Source organism: Syngnathus leptorhynchus, chromosome 4, assembly GCF_054491065.1.
Source record: "Syngnathus leptorhynchus isolate UIUO chromosome 4, UIUO_Slep, whole genome shotgun sequence".
NCBI lineage: Eukaryota > Metazoa > Chordata > Actinopteri > Syngnathiformes > Syngnathidae > Syngnathus > Syngnathus leptorhynchus.
Window position 1 is genome coordinate 17,903,616 of NC_141198.1, and position 26,966 is coordinate 17,930,581.

The 26,966-nt window shown below is 43.3% G+C and overlaps 1 protein-coding gene across 4 annotated transcripts in view; it reads left to right on the forward strand.

Moving 5' to 3' along the window:
- Positions 1-5,227: 5,227 nt before the first annotated feature.
- mef2cb (myocyte enhancer factor 2cb) overlaps positions 5,228-26,966 on the forward strand; it is a 139,889-nt gene continuing 118,150 nt past the window's right edge. For 3 of the 4 annotated variants that reach the window (XM_085909400.1, XM_085909392.1, XM_085909398.1), the window contains exons 1-2: positions 5,228-5,434; positions 24,482-24,612. The gene's annotated coding sequence lies outside the window, so the exon portion shown is untranslated. The remainder of the gene's footprint in view (positions 5,435-24,481; positions 24,613-26,966) is intronic. The other variant, XM_085909394.1, reaches the window with a different exon arrangement.

Sequence of the window (26,966 nt, forward strand, 5' to 3'; positions counted from 1 at the left end):
CATTAAAGCCACTGATAGGAAGACACCGGCTAATGTGCCAGTCAATTTCCCCCTTCCCCTTTGTCCGAAGGCTCTTGCTTCATTCTGTGACCCTCATCTGTTACAAAACCCCTTCAACAAAACCACACACGCACACACACACAGCTCTGACTTTCCCTTTATCTCTTACTTAACTGTCAAAGCCTATCAAGTGTGGGATGAGCGGGGTGAAGCGGTGGTTGGGAGGTGCCACTCATTGGCGTGTTTATCAGCACAAAGGCCAACGACAGCAACCTAATCTGACCTGGCTGCTGATGGCTGGTGGCCGCGTGCGGCTCCGCTCTCCGACAGACCTCCGAGATACTCTCAAGGGAAAGGATAAGCATATACGCGCACACACCAACACACACGTATGTACACACCAACGCGGAGACGGGACTATTCTTAGCTCCCGTTTCGGATGCCGCTCGTCAACCCCGGCCTGTCGTTGCCTTTGTGATGTTTCGCTACAACTTTTGGTGATTAATTGTGTTTGCCGCCATCTTATAACAGCAGGCAGTGCTCATCCTCTCTTTTTTTTTTTTATTTGCCCATCGCCTTCAATATTTTAGCCCACTTCCCGAGTCGTTCGGGAAGTTGGGCCGCACTCTCTCTAACCGATGCCGTTGGATTTCCAGTTCCTACTCTACTCGGCTGTTGTTTGGCACTATAACATACTATTCTTAAAATACCTACCAAGTTCCTGTTTTGTTCTTTGCCTTTGCCGGAGTAAAGGTTGGCAGGCACCTGTGCTCGCTGAGAAAATTTGATCTCATTTTCTTTCTGGCTCGTGGTGGTTGTTGTGCCGGGGCAATGTTTACCTCAGGCAACGTGTCAGCCGGCGGATCAAAGATTACCCAGCCAATAGGAGCTTGCTTTTCAAGTGATGCCGCTGCAAAAAATCCACCAACGAGTTTGTTTACTTTTGACACCCTCTCAAGGCTATGTAACATTCATTCCCGAGAAGAATATCGTCCAAGCTATCGTGCCTCCTCGACACAAATCTGCTTTAATTCCTTTCCGCCCGGTTTATGGCCGGCTCAAACCTTTGCCGTTAGACGTCTCTCTGGTTTCTTCACGTTGTCATTCGTCTGTTGCGTTTCAAGATTATCTTCAAAACGGCGGAATTAGATAACGCCGCACATGGCTCTAGAGCCAAGATTTTACTGTCGGCATCAAAAGCGGCCCATTAACTTATGAAGGCCTCTTTGGCAAAGCTCCCTTTTCCCCTCCGTCGCCATCAAACACACTATTATCCTCGGCCGGTCTCACACAACTCTGACAATGAACAGAGGATTAGAATATCTCGCTATCTTCAAGCGAAGAAGAAAAATCTCCTTTTACTAGTCCACGGTGAACACTGTTTGGCAGCGTCTTGGGATTCCCGAGAGGCTTTTTTCTTTTTTTTTTTTAAAACAACACAATTGCTGCACTTGCAATCAGCCAACATGTGGCATTGTGATCCAATCACAGGATTTCATCCCCCCCTTCGTGCATACATGGTTAAGTCTCTCCTTCTATTGTGGAGGAATCTTCAAAGCAGTTGCTCACCACAGGGGAACATTGGGAGTTGTTAATTAATACAACAGACTGTACAAATGATTTATTTTTCTGATTCCAAAGATGAAAACAAACTTTTTTTTTTTTTTGCGCTGAATCCATCGACATCCCCCTTTATCCTAGATGGTGAAATGTTGCTCCTCTGAGAAAGGGTTCCAGAAAACAACAACAAAATGTCTGTTCAGCTTTCCTAGATTTTATTGGATTTTTCTTTGTTTTTATTGAGTTAAGTGATTTTTTTTTTTAAATAGCTTTCAACCCCGACTTAAAAGGTTCTACTAGTGAAGGGAAAATGAAGCTTCAAATTTGTTTCGTAAACCAGCTGTATTTTTTGATACCTCTAGATGGCATTGTTGCTTTAAATGTGTGTGTGAAAATCGCAAGTTAGCGTGCTTTCATCCAAATCTAAAAGAAATGATACAACTGGTTCATGAAGCAAACTTGAAGCCTCATTCTCCAATCACTGTGCATCCAGCCAAATTGAAGCTTGAAGAATTGAAGGTTAAGTCAAAATCCATATGCAAAGGTGTTTTGCAAATTGTCTTCCCTTAAAGACCAACAGGGTTAATCATCCCTGTCCTCGTTGTGACACACTAACCAAACCTCACACATCGCATGCTGCTGCCCGATGCTGTGACTTTCTCCGAGACAATTCATTTCACAAGTACATCCGAAGGGGCAATGCCGACGGTGCCATTGGAGGGAGACAAATGAACAGAAACAGGCGTGCGTCAGTGAATGATGGCCGTACGCCACCGGGGGTGCGGGAAAAGGACACACGGGATGAGGTTGGCTTGAGTCTCATTCACAGCCTTGCCCGAGGACACGCGGATAATGTGAGACATCTTTTCTCACACCATTTAAGCAACGCCCATGGGGACGCATTCTTTTATTTCTTTTTTTATGATTGTACTGAATGACCTCAGGCTGTCTATACAGTATACAGCGTGTGGACACATGTTTTTGAAAATATCGATTTTTTTTCCCCAAATGCAGAGAGAAAAAAAAATCTCTTTATGTACATTCAAGTTGTCCTGAAATCAAGTAAACGTTGAAAAATAAATCGCTTTTAAACACTACATTCAAATGCATTGAACTTTAAAGTTAAATACAACTAAACTGTACTTGGGCATTGATTCCTTTGCAGACTTTGAGAATCATTGCCTTCAATGAGATATTTGCACGGTGTCTGGGGATCGCTATGCTTTCCTGTGATGTATGAAGCGGAATTAGCTTGTCGTTCATTCATCTTCATCTCTCACTGTGCGTGCGCAATTTCACGCATTGCATTTTGTACTTCAATCAATTGTAATTGTATTAAGAAACACGCTTGGTTTTAAGATGCTGTGCCGGTGAAATAGATGTTAATCGTGTAGATTTATAGTGGATAAGACACGCAAAGCAAGCCCTTGGCAGCACAAGCACGTTGCCCCGCCCGCCCCGGGGGAGGCGGATGACAGAGCGCAAACAGCTAATAATTAATACCCTGATTACACAGGCTGCAACAACACGGGGAGACAAACCTCCACGCAGCCGGGTGGAGACCTGACCAAGACTGATAGCCCGCAAGTACACACACAGATGCACAAACACGCAATCAAGGGCAGATAGCACTCACACAATGATTGCCATGACATCTACATTCCCACAGTTAGGAAGTATGAAAGTGAAACACGGGGCAGGCCTCGCTGTCGACGTTAGCTAACTTTTCAAATCTTATAGCTGTGATTCAAAGGAGAAAAGAAGCATTGGAACAATAGCAACCCTGCGTGTGTGCATGAAGCCCCGCCTCTTGGATAACAACGTCATGGTCACCCTCATTAGCGGCCAGACTGGAGTTGCTTTGATTTGGATGTGTATGCACAAGCTCTGCAAATGGCTTCCAGATGGACACCCCTTCCACTTTTTAATATAAGCAGCGTCGTGTTACTCCGAGATGAGGTGATCCCAATTTCTCACAAACCTCAAGTATGCTTCTAAATGTGCTGGACATGTCCAGGGTTTCCTTCCATTTGAAAGGATGTCGGGGCGATGTGTGTTTTCACTACACTGCGGCTTTCCTACCTCATAATGGCGTGTGTGGCTATGTGTCAGCCAGCCAGCCAGAGAGAGAGACAGGTTGTGTCTGAGTAAAAAATAAAAAAAAGAGTAATGAGATGCCAACCGTGGAGGGACCATGCAGGGTCCGGCCGGGGCCCATGCACAGCCCTTGGCCACCACTTCCTTTCCTCTATGCCACATTGACTGTTTCCATTACCACAGTGGAAGGAACAATAAAGAGCTGACGTGGGGATGTGTGGTCTGCGAGCAGAGCAGCATGGACACTCCAGGACAGGTTGGACTGCGCTACTGGAACTTCAACACTTTTCACTAGAATGGATTCCCGCAAATAGTGACTCGGGGCATTTATTTACTCAACGGCAGATGGCAGGAAGCCTACGAAGGGGGAGGTCTTTGTACAAATGACTTTTTGGAATGAATCAATGCGACGTGTGTTATGAACATTTCAAGTATAGTCAAAGAAAAAGCAATGAACATGAAGTCGATTAAAGTTAGAAAAAGAAATCCAAGTCAATGGTAAAAGTAATTAACACCAAAAACACTGACTTGGCTAGGATGTTCCAAGTATACATTTTTTTTCACTGCTTGGAAAGGAATGTCTGATTCCCCCCTCCTCGCTCTTCTTTGTTTGAGAAGACGATGACACATTTGATCCCGTCTGGCGGCGTCACATGTCAGCCTCCTCATCGCTGTCAGTCTGACAGCTCACAGCCCGCCAGGCAAAGGATCACGGGTGCTGTGTCAGACACAACGGCGAGGTCGGAGGAAGGCAAGTCGAATGCGAGATGTGCGTGTGTTTTGCATGCAATACCATGTGTGAGTGTCACTCTGAAGGGATGGACGCCTGCCAAAGGCAAGAGCAACACCATGTCAGAGTGATAGCAGACGATGCCCATTGCAAATAGACTAATCCAAAGAGTCACGCTGAAACCATTCCTTGATTCCTCGACTCCTTTGCTGTGTGTAGGACATCCCAAAGTCTGCAAAGGCCGCATTTCATGACGCAGCCCAAACTGAGGAGAATGTTCAACTTTTCATCAGTCCTGTTTGAGGGAAGCAAGTCTACAGAATCGTTCTGTCCCGTCACACTTCATGTGTACGATGTAAAAGTGCTGCATAATTGTCTTTTTTTTTTGTTTTCAATCTAAATGAATACTGTTGTTAGTTTTCTGCGCTGCCTCGGGTGCTACCACAAAGAACAGGAGAGGTTCTAACAGCTCGTTTTGTGTTTTAGAGTGGCACGTTGCCTAAAGTGACACATTGATATACAATTGAAGTGGCTGCATTTGTGACAGCAAGTGCTTCAAATGACTCTTTCACTCTTTTATGTTGTCTGGCGTTATATGTGCAAGTCGCTTCAAGCACAATATATATATATATATATATATATAAGCAACAAATAATCTTCCATTAAAGTGTAGAAAACGTTTCAGTTCATGAACAAAGCTTGATGCAGATATAAAATGATACATGTAGATGCAATACCACCTGTAACATTTTCTAGATGACTCATTTTCTCTACTCTTGATTCTCATAAAAGTCAAATAAATGTAAATTGTGACAACCCAGAAGCAAAGGCCGTCACGTGACGTAATTGACAGGAAGGTCAGCTGTGTTTTTTGGGATACTAAAGCGAACGGATTTTTGTGGAACGCTTCTTCAAAAGTGACAGTGCGGCGTTACGCGTCACGGCCCTATATGCAAGTGGCATAGAAATGTAACGCGATCGTTAATTATTATGATTATTATTCCGTTTTTGTCGATGCCGCTGCAGAAATGGAGCTCGTCATGCAAGGTAAACCTTGTTTCGTATTCTTCTACGTTTTTCATGCAATCCATTTAATAGCTGACGATACTCAGCGTTTGCAACGCTCAAAAAAAAAAAAGTGATGATAAATTGGCCTTTCAGTGCGGCTCATATTTTGGCTGCTTGTATTAGTCAAATCATTTTTTAAAAGACATGATAGTGATGTTAGAAACAGTTGTGTAGTGATACAAATTTTATGAGGTTGCAGCATAGTACTTGAGTGGGGAATTTTCACATTCACATTTTAGAGTTTTGCATGAGGTCTGTAATTTGACTCCAGTCTTGTGTTTAATGAAAAGATGTCTTATCATAATAGACATGTCTGTCCTATCTGCAAAACTAACCTCTTAATATTTCCTTAATTAGTAGTTTTAAAATGGTAGTATTTCCTTCAAGTTTTCATCATTTGAGGGTGAATTGTAAGAACCCCAAGACTTGTTTCACTTGGCAAGCGTGTCAATTTGGACGCCTTACTTCAATCACAGCGTGCTGCTACCAATGTGACAAATGTCATTGCCATGGTAGCTCTGGTCTAAGATAAATAAATGACTCTGTCTGCAGTGTAATTGCCCATCAGTTGCACCATTTGGTGATCTTTGCAACAAGGAACATGTTGTCGTTTTCAACAGAGAACTCTTCTAGGCTGGAAATGGTCCAGAAGATATGAATAGTAGCCCTTTAATAGTTGTGGCTTTTTGAAACAGCGCTTGACTGGCTGGCCGGCCCAGGGTTTGCCTTCAAATCCCTTAAACTGTCCACTGCTGTCAAGACCAAAAGCGACCCACATATGTCCAGTGAGTTCTAATGCTTTTTTCAGGCGTAAAGGAGTCTGGGGATAATTGGTAATGGGCAGTGGCAGCAGCCCCCCCCCCCCCCCCCCCCCCATGCCACCTGGAGAATCGCACTACTCCTGCTAACCGCCACCTCTTTACTCCTTGCACGGAAAGATGTTCCTTGGAAACAGAAGCAGCCAAAGCTGGCTCTCGGGATTGGGATGTATAAATAGTCCTCACACTGCACAACATGTTCTGTTTTGATGTAATTATGGCGCAGGAAAAGCCTGGTTTAGCTGGGAGGGCTCTCGGGCAACTGTTAAACTCTTTAACGGAGGGGTTAGCTGTTGCAAACGGTTGCACCTGGTTGAGCTTGCTGCCTTTTTTTTGGGGACGTAGACGAAGCGAGCGCTGAGGGATGGAATGGAAGCACGCTCCTGCACAGTTACGTGATGAGGGCCAGATGTTGGAACTCGGCTGCAAAGAGGAAACAAAGATTACATATATTGAAACGGAATCTTGACATTTATAATTTTGTTCAAATAGATCGTTTGGGACTTTTGACGTCTTTTTGTAGTAGGGATATTCCATCCCACTTTTTTTTTTAGACTGATACCAGAGTACTCAATTGTTGAGCAGTCACCAATACCGATACCAAGCATCGATACCACTAGTAATGAAATCACATGACGTTAATGGCAAATTTATATTGTTCTAATCTCTAGTTTCTTACTCGAGTAAAAAAAAAAAATTCTATTAATAATAATATATTATTATTAATAGAATTTTTTTTATTGATGAAATGACTGAAATTGATATTGTTCTAATCTCTCTCTAGAGTTTCCTACTCTAGTAATTAAACAACTTTTTTTTTTATTAATAATAATATGGCTATGAATAACATTATGATCAACAACATCAATATATCTATATGTATTTGCTTGTATGTGACCTCGTGGTTGCACCGGTCTGCAATGAGTGCTCAAATGAAATCAATGTGAAGCAGAGGCAAAAGAAGTAATTTGGCTTGTGAACACAAGGGGGCGCACTTATCCTATCCCTGCTGCTACTCAGGAGCGGTCACAATCTTTTCCAGCCTATTGTTCCTCTTATTAGAAGTCACGAGTGTTTCTACATGCGAGGAAATCTCCTGAATTCAATCCCAAAAATATAACTCTGTTTAAAACGTGCAAATACTCCAATGAAAACATGATCAGGTCATGTTAGGGATCAGTCCTAATTCCAAAAAACAATAGTGGTCTAAATCATCTCTCCTCACACTTGTTCGCGCCCGTGGCATTGAATGATTTGAATTCTTACTCTGGTGAGTTTCCCGCCCCCCTCTGTGAATTAATTAGTCTTTGCCAAAGCGGGCCACATTTGTCATTTGAATTTATGCTAATGAGTGCCAAGATCTCATGGAAGAGCTGATAGGCCAGAGCAGCTGCTCTGTCCTTGCGGGGCCTAACTGTCTCCCCCTTTTTAACTGCTTCATCTCTCCATCTTCTCCTCTTTCCGTCTCGCCATTCCATCTTTCATTCCTTGCCTTCATTTTCTCTCTCCTGGTGTGTGTGGCCTTATCATCACCCCCTCCCATGCTCCTTACCTCCTGCTGGTCCTGGGCTGCATGACCTGTCAGGAGAGAGGAGAATGGCCGTGTCCCAGGCTGATAAGGCGGCTAATTATCCAACATGTCTGCACAGCAAGGGAAGTGGATGAGCTAACACAAAGCAACACACACAAACCCGTGTGGCCTGTTGCAAGAACACTTTCAGACGTTCGCTCGGGCAGGTAACTCGGTAAAAGGGAAAAAAAAAAAAAGAAGTCAGCGGTCTATTATTTTGAGGAGCTGTACACTTCAGCCTCGCCGGCTTCCCATTTGATCCGGTAGAAATGAGCACTTTGGTGTTCACTTGCTGGGAGGGAGAAGTCTCCATTCTAGAACGTGAAACGTGTTTCAAGTCATGGTCAAGTTGTTTCTAGCGGGCAGCTTTCTTTCTTTTCTCAGGTCTGCTCGACATGTTTGTTCTGGATTTCAAGAACCCAAAAGCATTTTCAGGAAATTTTGAAGTGTGGGAAAGAAAAAAAGTTAACTGTAAAAAAAAAAAAAACGTTTCAAACTTAAACATTTTGACAACTGAGAAAGTATCCCAATGAGTCGAAATTCACTTACTGTCCCTAATTGGCTTAGCACGGCATCCCGAAAAGACGCCGTATTTATACTTTTTCGACTTAATCAAATTTACATTGGGAACTTTGCGTTTATCACATCGCTCCCAACACCCTAGAGTGTCTTTGGTAATTTGGCTCGGATACATTCCACCTACTCAAAGAGGGGGAAAAAAAGTAAGGCCTAATGTCATTTCGAGGGGATTATTGTGATCTTTCAACACATCTTTGCGTGGTGTTAAGGAGAGAGCTCGCAAAGTGATAAAACTGCACCACAGAGCCTCTGTTTTAACATTGGCTCTCTCTCGCTCTCTCTCTTCTCCAATCAGGCTCATTTTCCCCCTCACAGCACCAAAAGCCATATTATGTGCTTGTCAAGATGGATAAACCCCTCAGCCAAATGTTCAGATGAAAACAAATAAGTAGGAGACGTTCATGTAATCGCTTCTGCCAGAGAAAGGCTTTAAGAAGAACATAAACACTTTCTGGAAATGTGCCTCACATGCGCTAATTCCCTCCTGCTTTTGTTTGAGTCTCATTCAACTTCGGGAACCATTTTATACTCTGCCGTGATGAGATGTCACTGTTGGAGGGAGACGCGCTTAAAACTACTTTTTGCGGCATGGTTAGCGTCAGCGAAGGAAAAAATAAGAGCTCCTGTTACCTTGCTGCCCGTGTGATTATATTCAGGGGAATTTGGAAGGAGGCAGAAAAAAAAAATCTTAATTAACCCGACTGCAAGATGAATAGAAAAAAAAAAAAAAGGAGGGCTCTGTCAGTACTTTTTTAAAATGATCAAACTCAGGGTGCCCTATTATCAGGTCACGGTTGCTCTTTGTTTTTCTATGGCATGACTGGGTCGTTTTCACATGAGAAAAGTCCCCCAACTGTCACTGCACTCCCACAATGGTCCGAGCCAAGCCTTTGCGTAAAATTCCCATGGTGGTGGTCCTTGGACGGCTCACAGCCGCACGTTCCAACTTCCTCAGTCGGATCAAGAGTTTACTTTGCTTGTCACACCGCAGTGCGGCTTCTAGTTCGGGTAAAAGATAGGGTGAAAAAAAAATGCTGACCAAAAAAAGTTCACTAGATCTCATGTTAAATTGGAATTTTTTTGTCTGAAGATCAAACAGACAAACTGGAGGATGGGAGCCCCGGTAGAAGAAAAACATGCCCAAAGTGTCGTCAAAGTCCAAGAATGTTCTGAAAGTTAGATAAAAGAAAGAAAAAAAAAAAAGCTCAGGTCTTTTAAAATATTGAAGCGTGAGGACACGCAAGTTTCCCAACAACCACTCAGCTCGCCAGTCCATTTCTCCTTTCACTCGTGGCCTCGAACTAAAAGGTCTGCTGCCTCTTTGGTCGCCGTTAAAGCTTGAAAGCAATTCAGACAAACGTCAAACCCACGACAACAAATCACCTCGACCTCAAATGACTTCCAATCCCGAAGACGTATCGGCCGGGCAGCCCGTGTCTGTTTCCCATCCTTCCCAAAATCTGCGACGTCAAACCGAACCGACAAAAGTTTTTTTTTTGCAAAATCAAAAATGATGATGCGCACTCACTTAAGGGTTGTAGCACCAAAATAGATAAGCATGTTAAGACTCTGGGCCAGCTGGCAGCTTTCGAGCTGGGAAGTCCCGCCGATTGCAATGCGAAGGGCAGTCGATGGGGCCAAAGAATGACCAGGCCTCCTCCGGGCTCGGTTGCTCCAACTAAATGGAGCAGATCAATCACGCCGGACGGCGCCGTGACAGAGTGTTAAGGATCCGTGCCACGGCACAGTGTTTTTTTTTGGACAGCGCCGTCTTTTGCGACAGCGGCTCGCTGACTGGCAGATGCACACAGCCATTCCTCGAGCAGATGGCCGTGGCAAGGACGCTGGCAGCAAAGCTTCCTCTCAAGCTGTATAGTATACTCTGAGAGAGTGAGATCTGATGAGGATGCAGGGTGGACTTGTCATAAGGGTCTGGCTTGGATCACAGTTCTGGTCTGGTCTGGCCTGAGGCAGGGTCTATGAGGCGTGGTCTGGGGATGGAGGTTCCAGACAGTGATGCAGTATGGTAAGATGTTTGAGGCTTCCCTGGCTCAACATCTGTCAGAGTGGGGATCCCATGAGGTAGTGCAAGCTCTGTCATCCACCAGAGATTGGACCAGTCTGGCCTGGTTGGAGGAAAATGTGACCTACATTAGCCTAAAGGCTGCGCACGCAGAACTTGATTGAAAGCGCTGAAGTTGATCAGTTACCACTTCCAAGTTGCTCTCATTCAAAAACATTTTTACACGCGGCGCAGTTCTTGGAATTCCAACTCCATCCAAAATGTAATCGTGTCGGCAGCAGGGTGGAGTTGCGGTTACAGCGTCTGCCTTCATATACGAAGCACCGCAGTCGACAAGCGCTGCGTTCTAATCTTGGCTCGGGCCCTCCTGTGTAGGCTTTGCAAGTTTCCCCTTTTGTGGCCTTTATTTGGGGACTCCAATTCTAAAACGTGTTGGGTGGCTCAACTCGACTGAAGTGAACCATGGCAAAGAATTACAGTGACTGTTCATCAATTGTGACACTGTCTGACTTAGATTATTATTATTATTGTTTTTAATTGAACTACAAAAACATGGCAGCAACTTGCATCACGATTTTTGCATAAGGCACATTTTATTGTAAAATAATGTATTTTCTATTATTATTATAGGCATGGATGGTTTGCGTTTGAAGGGTTCATGTAAAATGCCACCGGCAGTTCAGTCTTAATCCATTTGTCATCTTTTTCTTTGTGTTTGAAAAACAATAGCAAAGGGTATTAGCTTGTCACAGCGCTTTGTTGACTCTGGAACACTGAATCCTCCCACTTACTTTGATGCTAATGCTTTTTAAATGAAAGGCTTCATAGCGTCCAAAATTTCTGATTTCTATTTTGACTGGTTTGCAGTGTGTTTGGAATTGGCTGAAATTTTTTTTGTTTGAATTATATCAATTATATACACATGATTAATGAGAACATAGTCCACCAATCTGAATTTTTAATATGAATAAATCAATCAGGTTTTGTTTTGTGGCATGGCTATAATACTTGTAGAGTACTTTTGTACTGTGCAATTTTGTTAAATAATCATTATTTCATTTTTTAAATATAAAGTCATCTCATATGCTAAATTGTAAAAAAATTTACGTCAATAAGCCCTCTCACGAATAATGAATTTCAGCTCCAAATATCCAATTATTGGTTAACCACTAATAATCGGTATCGGGGAAAAAACAACAACAACCATCCTATCAAATCAAATCACAGTGTGCCACTTTTGCTCTGTACATTTTTGCAACCAATGGGGAGACCCTCTGAAAAAGATTCAACTGGTCTTTTGCAATAACTTGGAACATAACCAGCTCGGGCCAATGACTTGTACTTGTACTCCTCATCAGTGCCTTCATTATGATCGCCGTCTAGCCGCAACTCTGGACACTGTAACTTATTGGCGATCCCTTTTTTGTTATCATTCCTCTCATGGCGGTGGAAATATAAACAGGGCTTGTGATGAAAGTGCCCTTATGGCACGGAGGGAAGCGAGCGAGCGAGCGAAGCCGCTCCGCCACTTACACGCTATGCCTTATGAATAAGTAATGCTACTGGACGTGTAGCGGTTAGTCAGAGAGGAGCAAGGTCCGCGCATCAACCCCATCTCTGTTTGCCTTGTTCATTTTTCATAGGATTCAGGGCTGGGGGAAGAAAAGGCAGCTCACACAGACTCCTCTGTTCTCCGTGGCGGCCTCGCAAACGCTTCACAATATCGCCCATCTTCCTTGATACGAGTTCATGTTGTTTCTCCCCTCGGCGTCTTCCTGCAACTTGACAACAAAATGAAGCAGACGGCCGAGGCGCTGGCCTCGGAGAACACAGCGGCGGGTTGTTAGTGTTAGTTTTCACAATTAAGACGACTTTCCCCTTACAGACTCCAGACGACCCTCTACCTCGAGGACTTTGATTCAACCTGGCGTGGAAAAGTACACATAAGCGACCACGCTTCAGACGAAGAAATAAAACAGTTCATGTCGTCTTACCTAAAGTGTTTATATGATGTCACTCATTACCTGTTTGATGTTTTGCATTAGCCGAGGAGCGCTCTTAAAACGCGCTGGAAATAGTTTCAATCGAGCTACAGCGCCGAGTGTCCATCTCTCTAAACCGCGGGTACTCAAACGCTCTCCATCGACAACCACGTAAGGTTGCGTATTAAAACCAGCCGCCGCCGAACGTACTCGACAGACGCCGATGGGGCCGCCGCCAATCGATGACCTTCGTGATGTCATAATGGAGGTCAAGTTATCCGATTAGATCTGGATCCTGTTTACTCACTGCTCCAACAACACCTTGAATTATTGATTGAAAGGAAGCAAAGATGTCCTTCAGAACAATATTACACGCGGAAGGCTTCTCGGGAAGACTATTATCAATTAATTGCCACGTTATGTTAGCTCTACTTTTGTTTCGATGAGCGTGTATACTTTTGTGATATTATTGTTCGTTGGCTCGCCTGAGATTTTTCTCGTGTAAAATGCGTGCCTGATTTTCCAATTGTTACAGTAGATAGGTTTTGCAACATGTTTGCATGTTTTGCAATACAAACATTGCAGTTCTGCTTTTTTCAGCTAGCAGTAATTTGTCAAAAAAAAAAAATCCCGTCATTAATTTATTGTGACAAGCAGAAAAAATGTAATTGTAGGGAATGGTCATTGAGTCATTCAAGGTTAGGGAAAAGATTATCGCATCATTCAGTTAGTGTTGTGATATTTGGTGGAAAAGTGGTTCAGCATTTAGGAAATAACCTCAGAAGGGAGCAAAGAAATTACAAAAAAATGATACAGCGGAGAGTTTGTATTTATTTATTTTTTAAACGGTATTATAATTTTTTTCTAATGTTTCGGTTTTGGCCGTGGTTACCTCATTTTCAGTTCCAGACAAAATGTTTCCTTTTGGTGCATGTCAAAAACAGTTCCCCAAAACACTGCTTGTCAAAATACAAAAATAAAGTAAAAATCATTTGTAAACGCTCATCCCTGGGCCACGGCTTCAACATCAGTTTGAGGCAATTTCTACCATTTTCACCGAGATGTCCTGAACTGTGCTGCGCGGGCAAATATTTTCTCAAGGGAAGAACACATTAAGTGTGCCTAACCTCTCGCCGGGATATTGCCATTGCCTTCTAAGGTGCAACATGAATAGAAAAAGGTCATAGCAGAGCCTTGGCTGTGCACCTCTAAATAGAAAAGATCCAGGCCCTTGTCTGTTTGCAGTATTTTTCCTTTTTGGAGCGGGTTAATCGGAGGCGATTGCCGCGCGGTCACTTGCCACAGGCAGGAAGCTTACGGCCTGTTCCTCCTTCTTGTCCGACGCTTGATAAGTACGTTGGGGCTGAAATGAAGCCAATTTACTCAATTAATAATAGCAAGCTTCAAAGACTAATTAAACCGATTCGCTTTAAATGAGATGATTTAACTACGTGGTCACACAAACCGTCTCCTGTTAGTACTCCAATTATTTTTATTTGTAAATGAATTCAGCTGAATAAAGTTCCAGATTTTGAAGAGGCGGTCCCAGGTGTCAATGGATCTTTTAGGAAAGGTGCTGTGCTCAACTTGCCGCACGATACTTCACGTGGAGTTGTATGTGGGTCAGATTGTGTTCCTGGAGGCCAAGTGCAGGCTGCAATTGAGGGATTTGGCTGAGTCAGCATCTCTGCGGGACCAGGATGCAGCGCTTTGTTCCGCTGTGACTAGGCAACCGGCCTCAATGTTTTGTGCATGCATGCAACTGCTGTCGCCCTCTCTTTAATTTCAGTCTGCCAGTGTCCCACTTAGAACCCGTGCAGTCGGTCGGGCCAGCGCACTTCACAATATGTCCTACTTGGTTGCGATATAGGATGAAAATATTGGATTGTAATCAATTTGAAAGGCTTTTTTTGTTGTTGTTGAAGATCAAACCTCTTTTATGCTCATATTTTTCCCAGAAATTGGGAGCATCGTTTTGTATTAATTTAAATACGTGACTCATTTCTTTGAACTTGTAAATGGTGACTTTAAGATTGACTAGATGCCAGATTAAAATGGCTGTAAGGCCAATGACAAGTCTGGCATGTCTTCACTCCGCTCCACAATGATTTCACCTCAGGTTTACCAATTATATGACTTACATATGCGTGACATATTTTCAATCCCGCTTCAACATGTCTCTAACCCTAACTAGCATTCGCAACCGAGCTAATTTATCAAACCTTGAGCGGTATGCTACTCGGATGGAATAACTACTCATTGTTTTCGATACAAAACGGACTAAAGCATCTCCATCATATCAGTGAGAAATGCGTAAACTCTGTCTTGAGGCTGCTGAGATTTCCAAAAGGTGTTGCAGCTCAATTGTTAATGTCTGCAATGACAGAGGACCGAGATGTTAGGGTGATGCAAATGGATATGTGGTGTTCGCTGTTTCGCAATGCCGACGTGGTGATGAATAATAAAGTCCGATTCATTTCTTCCATCTGTAGTCCGAGGCGATGAAACTTTTTTTTTTTTTTTTTCCCCTGAAGTATCTATTGCTGAAGTTGCACAGATACTGCACAATAGATCCATTTCAAGAACCAATCCTGCAACGGTTATTTACTATGTACAGTAGCTTAAATGAACATTGTCTGTGTTAATTCACTCGGATGTAGATATCAATCAGACAGTTGCGCTTCGTCTTATCACCGCCTCGAAGGCATGCGGAGTTCTCGACTGACGAGAGCAAAAGACTCTCTTGCTCTTAATGATTGTCAAGGGAGAATTTATTTGAATGGGAACACATTCCATCATGCCAAAGCAAAGTGTCCCTGACCCACAATTTGCTTAAACACTACATAAATTGCATCGTGAGCTACGAGTCCCTCAAGCCCGTTCGGAGGCAAAAGATCTGATGATCGGGTGTTCGCCAAGCAATCGGATTCCAGTCGCTCACACAGCCTGACCTTTGTGACTCTGTCTTGAACCGTCCCTAATGAAACACAATTAAACAAATCTCGTGGACTCCGGCGTAAATCCGCCGGCCCGCGGTGGGAGCGAGCGAGCGAGAGAGGAGAGGAAGAGGATAGAGCGGGACTTGGCAAAGGGAACGGACAACACATCCCAGTAGAACAAAGCCAACCAGAGCGTCTAATGTATCAAACACATGGATTAGCGGTTAGCTTGGGCGCGCTGGGGCCGAGTGGGAGCCTGCGGTTTGAAGCTCTTTTGGAGGCTGACTCGGCCCCGGGAAGGAGAGGGGGGCCCCTCGTTTGCTCATGTGGGAGGACTGCAAGTGTAAATTGACATCTGTATAAAGATAAGTAAATATGTTATAAATCTGTCAAAGGGAATTTGTTTTTTTTTTCAACAGACAGGTGCCACGGTTATGATAGTTTTCCATATCCATGTAACCAGAATCCCTGGATGAAACGTAGAAAGAGGAAACCGAGGAATAAGGTTGAACTGTTTTGTGGATGTCGGGCGGAACAGACTCGTTTATTTGATTTGTCACAAGTGGGTTAGTTGTGTATCAAAGCTACATATTAGGGTTGTTTTTTTTTTTTTTGCATTTTTTAATGCCCAGGCGGAGATGTGATGGATATCGTGTTTGACGCCATTTCTTCTCCGATTGCAAAGAGATGTTCTCGAGTACCTTCTTAGGTCGACCATGAGGTCTCGCAATCTTGATCCTCTGAATCCTACAAGAGAAGTTAGTTATACAACAACTCATCATAAGCAAAACTATAATTATGATTCTTCCAAAGTCTTATAATTGTCTGATGAACAAATGTCAGAAGACACATTTTGTTGTTTTGATGATGACATTGAAGTAAACAATAGAAAAAAACCATATCATTTCAAATAAAATCGAAAGTTGTCAACAACTATTGACTTCATTTCCTCATCTTCTCACCTTTCTTTTCATTCTGTAATATTTTCATAACTACGGAAGGATAATCTTGCACTTGACTCCTCGTACTGAGTCATTTGGACGGAGCCACTTTTGAGCATGTATTATTCACGTGTATTCAAGCCCCACTCTGGCCCAGGGAGGAAGTGCTCTCTCCCAGTCTCCGTCACAGGATATCAGCCTCTAATTCATTATTCAACGTGCTGGAGAAGGGCCACTCAGTCTAACTCTTGCTCCTTGGACAGCCCAGCGTAGTTAAGGACTACAGAGGAATGTTCAATCTCTCGAGCTTTCTTCACAGGTTTACTGCACCTTTTTTTAAGTTGGACTAAAAAACCCAAAAACAAAACGATATGTAGCGTTTTGAACCTCCCTGCAAATGTGATGCAATCTCATGAGGATCATATTGTCCCTAAATACTGTTTGTTCCTAAAACCCGAGTGAAAATGGAAAGAGAAGTCCCGTCTAATTTTGTACTGCAGTATTATGGCCGAGGTTTTGTGCAGGCTGAGCAAAAAGTTGACATTTTCTTATTTATAGTGTGGTTGCAACTGTCTAGTACACTTACATGATGTGGCAGGAATTCTTCACTAAAATAACATGCATTTTGCTTTCCCCGATGCAGCATTTTTTACAAATGCTATGTGCTACAGCCAACACAATTACCTGACTGATTATATACCAGAACATACGGAATAAATATTTTTGCTTTCGTTTTGAGCTACTATGAGACTTGAATGGCTGTAAAGTTCCAGTCCAAATTTATGGGCGAGTGAAAGTGGCGCAGAGATCACATCCAGAATCTGGAAGAAGATCAATCTTTAATAAATTAGGTCGGCGGACTGAAGGTCTCGGGAGATGCGCGACAGCAGGGAGTCTATCTGGTTTTGGGTCACTTGTACCCCTGACACAGACAGCCGCAGACCAGAAGGCAAAATCCGTTCCCACTCTGGCTTCCTTAAAGTTGCTCTTCCGCATGTAGATATCATGACACCTATCGTTATCGTCCTTTGCTGCTTCCTATTCACATTTTCTTTCTTCTCTGTATGGTCATTACATCTACCGACTTTGTGACTTGCTGAAACTATCTCCGTTTGATAAATTTTATTTTTTTGCGTTCTGAGGCAGAACTCCTGGCACAATCAAGCTTCAGATATGCCGCCACTCCAGTTAAGTGCACGATTAAAGTGGACCTAAGGTGCGAGTTGTTTTTCAAGTCTCGGCATCTAAACATTAACCATGCAGTCGCTCAAAGCTATATGTAAATGTAGACATTTATCTGTGTAAATGAATGGACAGATAGATGTTGTCTAGTATATCCACAAACATTATTACCGCCCCCCCCCCCAAAAAAAAAAGAGTAAAGTAATACTTATGAATTATGTTTATATATTTCTTAAGAGATTTGCGGCTTGGAAATAAACTCAATGGGAAACCTGACGGTACAAGTATACAGAAGAAAAAGTAAAAGATGATGTAACGCCCTACTGCCATGAATTTAATAATCGATACTATTATAGTTAAACAGCGTTTTGAATTAAGTGCAAATAGACTGTGAAATTATATATATATTTTTTCATCTACATAATTAGATACATGAGCCGTGCGTTAATAAATTGTTTACTTGCCTTCGCAGGTTCCTTCTTGCGTTAATAGGCCATGACAGATTTTGCTTGTTAATAATTGTGCCTGTTGCTTGCTGGAGATGATAGATGGGGTGCAAACAGCTGTGGCATCAAGATGCATTTCATGTAAAACAGGGATGTGAAGATGCGCGTGTGTGTGTGTGTGTGTGTGTTTGCACTATGCGTTGTTTGGCACATTTTCGCGGATGGGTGTATGTTATCCTTGTCTTTTGGAGTCAGACCCCAGGCTATGTCTAATTGGAGGCTTCACACTTTCAGGCTTGACTCACACTGACACGCTCGACCTTGGCTCTTCTCCCTTTGCCATGAAAAGGGAAAACAGCGACACAGAAACATGCCGCCTTCTTTGTCGAGAAGAGAAACTTCGCTGCCGAGTCTTTTTTTTTTTTTTTTCCCCCCCATTTTCGTTCTCGCTGTCTTTCTTCTGCGGCTGTTCTCAGCTTCAAGAGTCGTCGACATTCCCACTTCCATTTGTAGAGATGAACTTTTCAACCATGGAAGGATGATTTAAAAGACAAACAAAAAGGTCGTATCTGTCTGTCTGTGATGTTAACGCTTGATACGTTCTTAATCTGGCGGCACGGTGGAGCACCGGTTTGCATGTTTGCCTCGCAGCTGTGAGGTTGAGGGTTCGAGCATTAAAAGAGGTTCAGATCATGACGGACATTCTTTATCTTCATTACCATATACGGTATAAGCTACAAAACAAACGGACACATTATTTGTTTTCAAATCAGACTCGTGGAAACTTTTCAAATATTTAAAAAAAAATGATTTAAAAGTGAAGAAATTTTGCAATTTTAGTCATGACACAAATTAGATGCACAATTTGTCTTTGCGGGCCACAGCAAATGACGTGACGGGCCGTATCTGGCCCCCGGGCCTTGGGTTTGACACCGGTGTCCTATAGGGTCTCCACCTGTACTTGTGGGAATACACCTGTCAATACACCTCTCAGCATACATTGCAACACTTGCTCCCTCAGGTCTGGCTCCCCTTTTAGCATCCAAGGGCCTGTTTATGGGCTTTTTTTTTTTTCTCTCTCTTCCCATCAGGCGGCATTGATCAAACAGCACAGTAAGAGTTGTTCAAGGTGGACATTACTACTGATGGTAACCAGTGCTGCAGACCCTTGTGTAAAAATCAAGGCCATTATTCACCTGATTGCCCTCTCCCCCATCTCATGTAGTGGACATTTGATGATTTGGCAGGTATTTATATCACCCTCTCCCTACCTACCTCCCTCCCTCCCTCCCCTATGTCAGGTGTGAAGTGCAGGCTTTTTGGTGCTACCCATTTGGTTGTTTAGTCCCCAAGAAGGACCTAGAGTAGTGCCAGATGTATAGATGATTGAGGTATGTTTTAGCACAACTTGGGGGAGACAAAAAAAAAAAAAAAAAACACTTGGAATATGAATACTAAACTTATCCGGTAAATAAATGGCCAGTTATTTTATTCACATTCAAATATAAAGGAACCTCTGAGGTCAAACATATACAATATTATTTATATTTAATAATACTTTTAATCATAATAAGTGAATAATAATATTACTTTTTTTTAAATATTATTTTATTATGCAATAATATAATATTTTCCACCATAGGAAATACCAGCGATTTAAATGTTTTTAAAGTGTAGCAGCTTTTACACATGTGCGTTGGGTGTCCAGATGCATAAAGTACAAGAAGTTATGTACAGCACTTTTGCAAAAAAAGAAGGCAAGCTGTACATCAACAGAGAGGAAGCAAAAACCAGGGTCTAATTTGATGTGCCAAATTGTGATGTTCAAGAGGAGGATGAAAAGTGTGACCTTTATTTTATTTTTTTTCCCCTCAACTTCTCTGCAAAGCTGAGCGTGTCCACGCGTGTTTAAATAATAGGCTCACCTCGTTTGCTTCGTAGGCTTACTGTGACACAGTTCAGCGTGACCTCAGCCTCTCAAACGTGCCACGTGTTGTTCTTTGTGACAGAGATCTTCTCAAAGGGTGGTATGACACACATTAAGGCGACGATTCTTTGTTAGTGTTGTGCATGCTGAGCAGGTTGTGTACAGTACGTGTCAGGACATCTGAACAATGCCCCTTGACTGCTCCAGAACTGTTGGATCAGGACTATTTGTCTGAAAAAGGGCATGTTATAAAAAACTGAGTTGAGTCTCTGGAGTGGCTTCCCACCATCAATGTCAAAAATGTGCATGTACGCAAGAGATTCAGATTTCGGTGCCTTTTGTATGAGGGTTTCCCAAGCTTGTTGTCATAGTTATGAAAACGGCAAATTTATTGAACTACATTTATTCACTTGTATGTGTTTTGAAATCGGAACAACTTTGAAGTCAACCGGCAACGGCGTTCCACTTTGGACTTGCAATCAAAAGCCGACAACGGCGTGCTAATCCGTCTGCTGAGGCTTTATTTTTTTTTTGTCCTCACGGAATTAACAGTGTCTCATTACATTTATGAGTCTCACAAGAGACCTTTGGGGCCGGATCCTTAGATTAGGACGAGCCCTCTTGTTGAGTCGCGACTCTGAGATGCACAGAGAAAAGGTCCTTAAGAATATCTTTATCATACTTAGACGGGAGGCGCAATTACGCCCGGCGCGGTTTCAGATAGCCGTCATGTTGAGTGGGTTTCAGGCCGTAGGCGCTGTGCCAGGGGAAGGTCAGAACGTCCATCTTGTTTCTAGATTTGTCAGCTCTGCTCCTACATGTCTCGTCAGCGTAGAAGAGGGAAAAAAAGGTTGCACTGATAACAACATCTTAAGAGATGAATATAGAATTTTTCCACAAAGCCTTTTTAATGTTGATTGGGTTCTTTTATTGAACCCATGAAGATGTAGTAGAAGATGAAGTATTGCGTCGCCCGTTTGCAACATTTGAATACGTTATCGTATTTTTGGGACTATATGGCACTCTTGGTGAGCTTTATGCAAGGATATCTAATTGAAGTTGAATAAAATTGGACTTTTACTGCTTTGGTAACTTGAGAACAACATCCCGACTTTTTCCATAACGTACCTGATTTATACTCTAAAATAATCCGACCGCTCTCCTACCTTCTAGAACTTTGCGCACTTCGCATCCAAAACGCTATACAATGCGAGCGTTGATAATTCATACAGAGTAAAGCGATAAACACACCATGAAAGTGGGTGCCAGAAGGAGTGTGTGTGTGTGTGTGTGGGGGGGGGGGCTCTCAGGAGACCTCCTGTTCTCATTTGTACCTTCTCCCTATCTTTTCTCCAGTCCCGACTGTTTGCATGCTGAAATCCCCCCGGCTTGCACTAAACACAGAGCTGCGCAGGGAGAAACGAATGGGCAATATTTGGTATTTAAATGCGGACTGTGTGATGCATGCGATTGCTCTTATGAAGCCCGGAGTCCCCGGAGTAACATTTAGGTAGCGCTGGCTGAGCGTGTTACACGTGCAGCTGGGTGAGGCGGCGCCCACACGCTGTAAACCCAACGTCAAATGAATAGGATAGGCAGTTAAGAGGGAATAAGTAATGCTCTACCAGCAGGCTCCGCTTGTTGTGTGTATGAGTTACTTTGTAAACCATTTTCTCCCCCCCCCCCCCCCCCCCACTCTCAGTGGATGCTCATTTCCTCATGACTCACTTCACTTGTCAGGCAATTACCCTTTCCCCGAACCACAAACAGCCAATGTCTTGAGCTGTAGCAAAACACAACACAAGAGCACAGTGTTTGGTGTCACGTCGAATGAGTGATTATACTGTAGATCTGAAACAGAAGCCGTGATGATTAGCCTACGCGTACACCTCGGGCGAGAGAGAGTGTGACATCGTCAAACTGACTCCCCGTTTTGTTTGACAGGTGCGCTGGCTAAATCCTCAATAGGGACTTTGGACATGGGAGCACCGCCCTCCGATCCCAGAGCGTACCTCGTGTCGTTCGGGAGGACGCCTGCCTTTTGTCGGTTGAAAAAGTCCCTCTTAAGGCCTTTTGTTTGCCTGGGGCTTCTGTCAGGGTGACTCGCACACAAATAGCCACAACTCATTTTATGCTCATTAATAACGCGGAGAACCTGTTCTGAGGGGTTTTGTTCACTGAGTAGGTAAGTTTGAAACAATTGGTTTTTCGAAAACGCCTATATGCTCATACTTGGTTCATCTCAATTAGTAAAAGGGATTGAAGATTTCCGATCATAATCTGCCCCGACCTTTCCACTTGAATTTTTTGCCTTTGAAATCCGATTGGGGTGTTTCCGTGGAGTATTTTCGGTCTAATCGGTCACTCTGATTCATTCTAATTGGAATGCATGGCTCCATTAAAAAAAAAAAAGGAAAAATGGAACCCGTATTTCGTAAGCATCGTTAGCATCGTCCCACCTTGATTGTATTGGCTTGCCTTGTTTTCTTTAGTCCTTTTTTCAAAAGCACACCCTGCTTTTTTTTCTTGACTAGTTTATTGTCGGATAATTGCTTTCACTATTTTATATTTATTAAGTACTGCACAATCAAGGAAAATGTCCACAATTCCCTTCTCTTTATGCCTGATTCTTAGTGATGCATTTTATGTGGGCTGTTCTCATTATTTGAGACTAATTAGAAAGAGCAATTGGGTTTTTTTGCTCATCTTTCCGATTGCCCTGCTCGGCCGCCTGTGTCGGCTGCTGGAGGTTGTCACGCCGCTCTGAGCTCCTGATGTGGCGTATTAGGCAGGACAATCGTTATTAAGCACATTTCAGGCTCAATTACGGCTCAAATGCGCGGCCGTAAAGGCTCCACCGCAGGCTCCCGACAGATGGTTGTGGGTGTCAGGTAGAAAGCTCTGTTGATGTCTCTGTCAGACATGGAGCTGTGATGTTGACGATCCAGATTGGATACTGGTACCAATATATTCGGTGTAATTTAGTCACTATTTATTACTTGCTAAATTATACTACAAAACCACTAATCTTGTTGAAATCAGGATTGGAAAAAAAAAAAGAAAATGACCAACTATTTTTTTATTTGTTTTTTTTTTTTACCACCAAGCCAACCTACTTTGAAGCATTAATCTTCAAAGTCAGCTCACTTGATTTTAGCCAATTTTTAAACCAGATTCCAGGCAGAAGGAAGAGCAGACTTCAATCCCTTTTTTTTTTTTCCCCACACATCAGCAGGGGCCTCTGGGAAACCGAATTCCTTCGAGTCAAGGCGCTAACTTCCCTCTAATTGATGGCTATCGATTTGTAAGAATGCTGGAAGCAGACCCCAAAATAGCTTTCGACTGTAAATGAGAAAATAACAGTGGTTAAATGAACTTATGGTGTTTTGTTTGCCCATTTCCTGAGTTGATTTGGAGGGCACACAGCCAAAGACATTATTGAGGTTAAAAAGTGATTTGAAGTGATCTGTCTTGCTTGCAAGTGGTCACTTGAGATTTTGTTTTTGTTTTGTAGGACCATATATCACAGGAAAGTAGTACATGCATTCAGGTTTTCAATAGGAAAGTAGTAACTGCATTCACTTTTTTCTCATTGAAATTGTTTTATTCATGTCAACCAAAGCCTTAAGAACTTTGAATTATTGCAAAATAAAACGTAAATCTAGATCTATGTATGTGTTTTTCTAAAGCAGCTAGCTAAACCATTCTCTTCTTACTCGAGCGTTAACGTGGAAAAAAACCAAAAAAACAAAACCCTGTCAGTTCAATATAAAAGTATCCAGCCGAAGGCTTTGTGTTGTGTGGTTCAGAGAAGAGACATTCCATAGCCCTCAGATAAGTGACTCACTCTCTGCTTTACAGACAGCCAAATTATATAAAGATAATCACATTCAAAGATAAGCCAGTTGCAGTTAGCCTTGGAGCACACAATGTTACTTAGTCACTTGAGCCTGCCAGAGAGAATTACCCGTGGCACATATGAAAATCTAAGCCTATAGGACAACTCTGGGCACATTTAAAACCTCTTCACTTGCTTATGGACCAACAGTGCCTTGATTTCCATTTGGTATCCTCCGAAATCCTAAAAAACCCAAACACACAGAAGCACAATTGATAGCTTTTATATTTCTTTTGGCCAAGCCCAATTTGTTTCTATGCTTTTGAAGTTCCTCAACAGCCTCAGTTCACCCGGCTAATAAAATTAAGAAAGCATTTGTAGTGTAAACATTTGATGTCGCAAATATGAAACTAAGAAGCATCGCACGGATTGACTGATTATGATAATGCTGATTCGTTTGTGCTATTTTGACTCGGAAGCTGCGGGAGCAAACATAACGAGTAGCCGTTTTATTCCCACGCATCAAAAATGGAGCGCGTTTGGTTTTCCTCCAAAACAACCTAGAGATACAACAGCAACGATCTTTGAACCGTAAATCACATTTGAAAGCGGTTCGCATCTCCAATTTGCCTCGTTTCAGCCGCTCATCAGAGCATCTCCCGAGCGAAAGTGAGCGTGTTGAAGATGCTACACTTTTTTTTTCTCTTTTAACCACCCACCTGTGCCCGTACCACCCACCTCAGCATCTGAGTCACACTCAGCCCGCCGCCGTCTCTTTCAGATGGGCTGGAGAATCCAAGAGTACAGCACAGGACAGCTCAGCCGGCGCGTGTGGGCGGATCAGCCTTATGGCTTCAGTCATTCATCCGTCCGTCCGTGATGGCATCAAAGACACAAAAGCAGAGAGAGGAGGTGAGCGCGCCGGAGAAAACAACTCAAACGAGATGTCAAGCAGAGAATATGAGAGTATGAGGGGGAGGTGAAGATGCAGAGACGCAAACGTGAAATAAGAAACGGGACAGACAGGCCAGACGCGCAGAGAAGCAACTGCACGGCAAACAAAGCAAACATGACAATTGCATTCCCAACGTCCGTCTCCCGAATATTACCTTGGTGCCCAGGAACTTCCTTCAGGATGAGCCTTGGCACCAGCGCTATGGGCTTTTGTTCTGCCACGTAGCATTAGCGAGTGGGCAGGCAGAAGAGACAGGGCCTGCCTCCGAGATGTCAACAAAGAACGTACGAGAGCGCTCGGATGCAACGAAAGCAATTGTATGCAAGTGACACAGGTGACAGTGACGCTTGACACTAATGCTATTGAGATTGCGTCTCTTTTGCGAGCATGGAGATTTACCCGATGTCGTCGCTCTTCCAAAGCCAACCCGTGTGATTAAGGTTCTCTTAATTTGTCATCTCCTCAAAGCGGTGTTTTCATTGAATCAAACGCACGCCGACTTCATTATTGTCGTGTTTGTGACGGAATACAGACCGCAGACACCTCCTCGACTCTTTTCTTCCCGCAAAAATGCATCATTTTTGAATACATTAAGTCCTTTCGACAAGCACGGTTGTGAGAGAGCTAAGCTCCTCGACATTGAGCCTTTAGATTGATCTTACTTAAAGACTTGACTCTCGGGTAGATTGTCTCCCCTTTTGTTTAGTTTTTTTTTCTCATATTGTCTCTTTCTTCCCAATTTCCTCTAGCGCTAAACAGATGATCTTACTGTTGAGACCATGGCGGCTAAATAGCACTCGCTCATCCCATCAAGAAATCTTTGTTCTTAAGTGCTGACGCGACAATGCTTCTTCTGGAGCAGAAGAAGCTGATGGATAGTGGTGTTGTTGCGTCCCTACGATTGGGCGTGCGCCGTGCCTTAACGTGATTAGTGAGACATTAACGCCTCCACGCTCAAGCAGGCAGATGCCGTACAATAAGAGCCTGCTTTCTTCCTCTCGTGGTAAAAGACGGTTGCTTCACAGCCCGTGGTCATTCCGCGGCTTATCTTAATCCTCGGGGAATCAAGTGAAAAGCAACGAATATGCTGACATTGGCCTTATGCTAGCCAAGGCCCATTATTATTCATGATTTTTGCGAGACGCTTATAGCGAAGGCCGCGAAGGTAAGAGAGTTTTGCGTGGATCAGAGTTAATGGGACATCTATTTACATTTTGAAAGAATGTTTTCTTTCCCAAATAAAATCTCTTATCGTGATGTTTGACGTAATACCGCCGTAGCGACGTTGTTTGCCGCACTGCATTGTGGGACGCGTGATATTAAACGCTCATTTGATATGATACTGCCATAGTGACGTTGTTTGCCGCGGTGCATTGTGGGACGCGTGCCGTCAATGTTCACAAAGGAAAATAATACTCGTGCAATTGTCATCTGGGATGACTTTTCCCATATTGGCCGACGATTGCGTAGAGTCTCTCCCCGCGGCTTTACGAACAATGTGGAGTCATTGTGATGCTGAAGTAAAACGGTTCTCACTTGCTTAGATGAACACGCTTGGCTTCCACTGCCCTTCTCTGAGGACTATACACACTCATAGCTCCTTCTCCTCCCACTCCTCCTTATGCACCATCCCACCTTTTTATTTTTTTTTTCCCACCCATCGCTTTGCCTTCTGTTCCATTTTTTTCCAGCCCCCTCAACCTTCTGAGCCACAGTCGATGGCCAAATCCTTCGCAGCACGAGAAGGAGGTGCTGTAGTTGAACAAAAGGAGGTGCAGATTGAGAGGAAACTGCACGGAGGTCCTCTGAGACCGGAGGGCGAGAAACACGAGTGGGATTGAAAATCCAGATAACCCGACAAGGATCATGCCTTGGAAAATGATCCAATCAGATTTTATTTGTGATTCTTTAGCCACCTGTTCAATTTACGTAACGGGTGTTTTGTCTTAGTAAGTGTTGGGAAACATTGGCGTGCGAGTAAAGGCCAGAGGCCACAGTTTGCCTCCAAAGGGCAACTTGATTAATGTTCAAAGGCTTTCTAGGACGCAGAAGCCGAACCCACCATCAATTCAATAGCTGTATTCATACGCATGTTGTACCTTCAAATTTCTTTGAGCCCAAACATGCTCAGAATGTGTGTGAGTGCGCATGTTTGTGCATGTGTGTGTGTGTTTTTAAACTGATTTAGGAAAAAGAGTGAAAGGATTACAGCTGTCTCGTAGCTGTGGGAAGGAGCAAAGCATTTCTTCCCATTGGTCATTCCCATGAACCCTTGCACTGCAGGGGCACGGTGGGAGGCAAAACTGAGGAC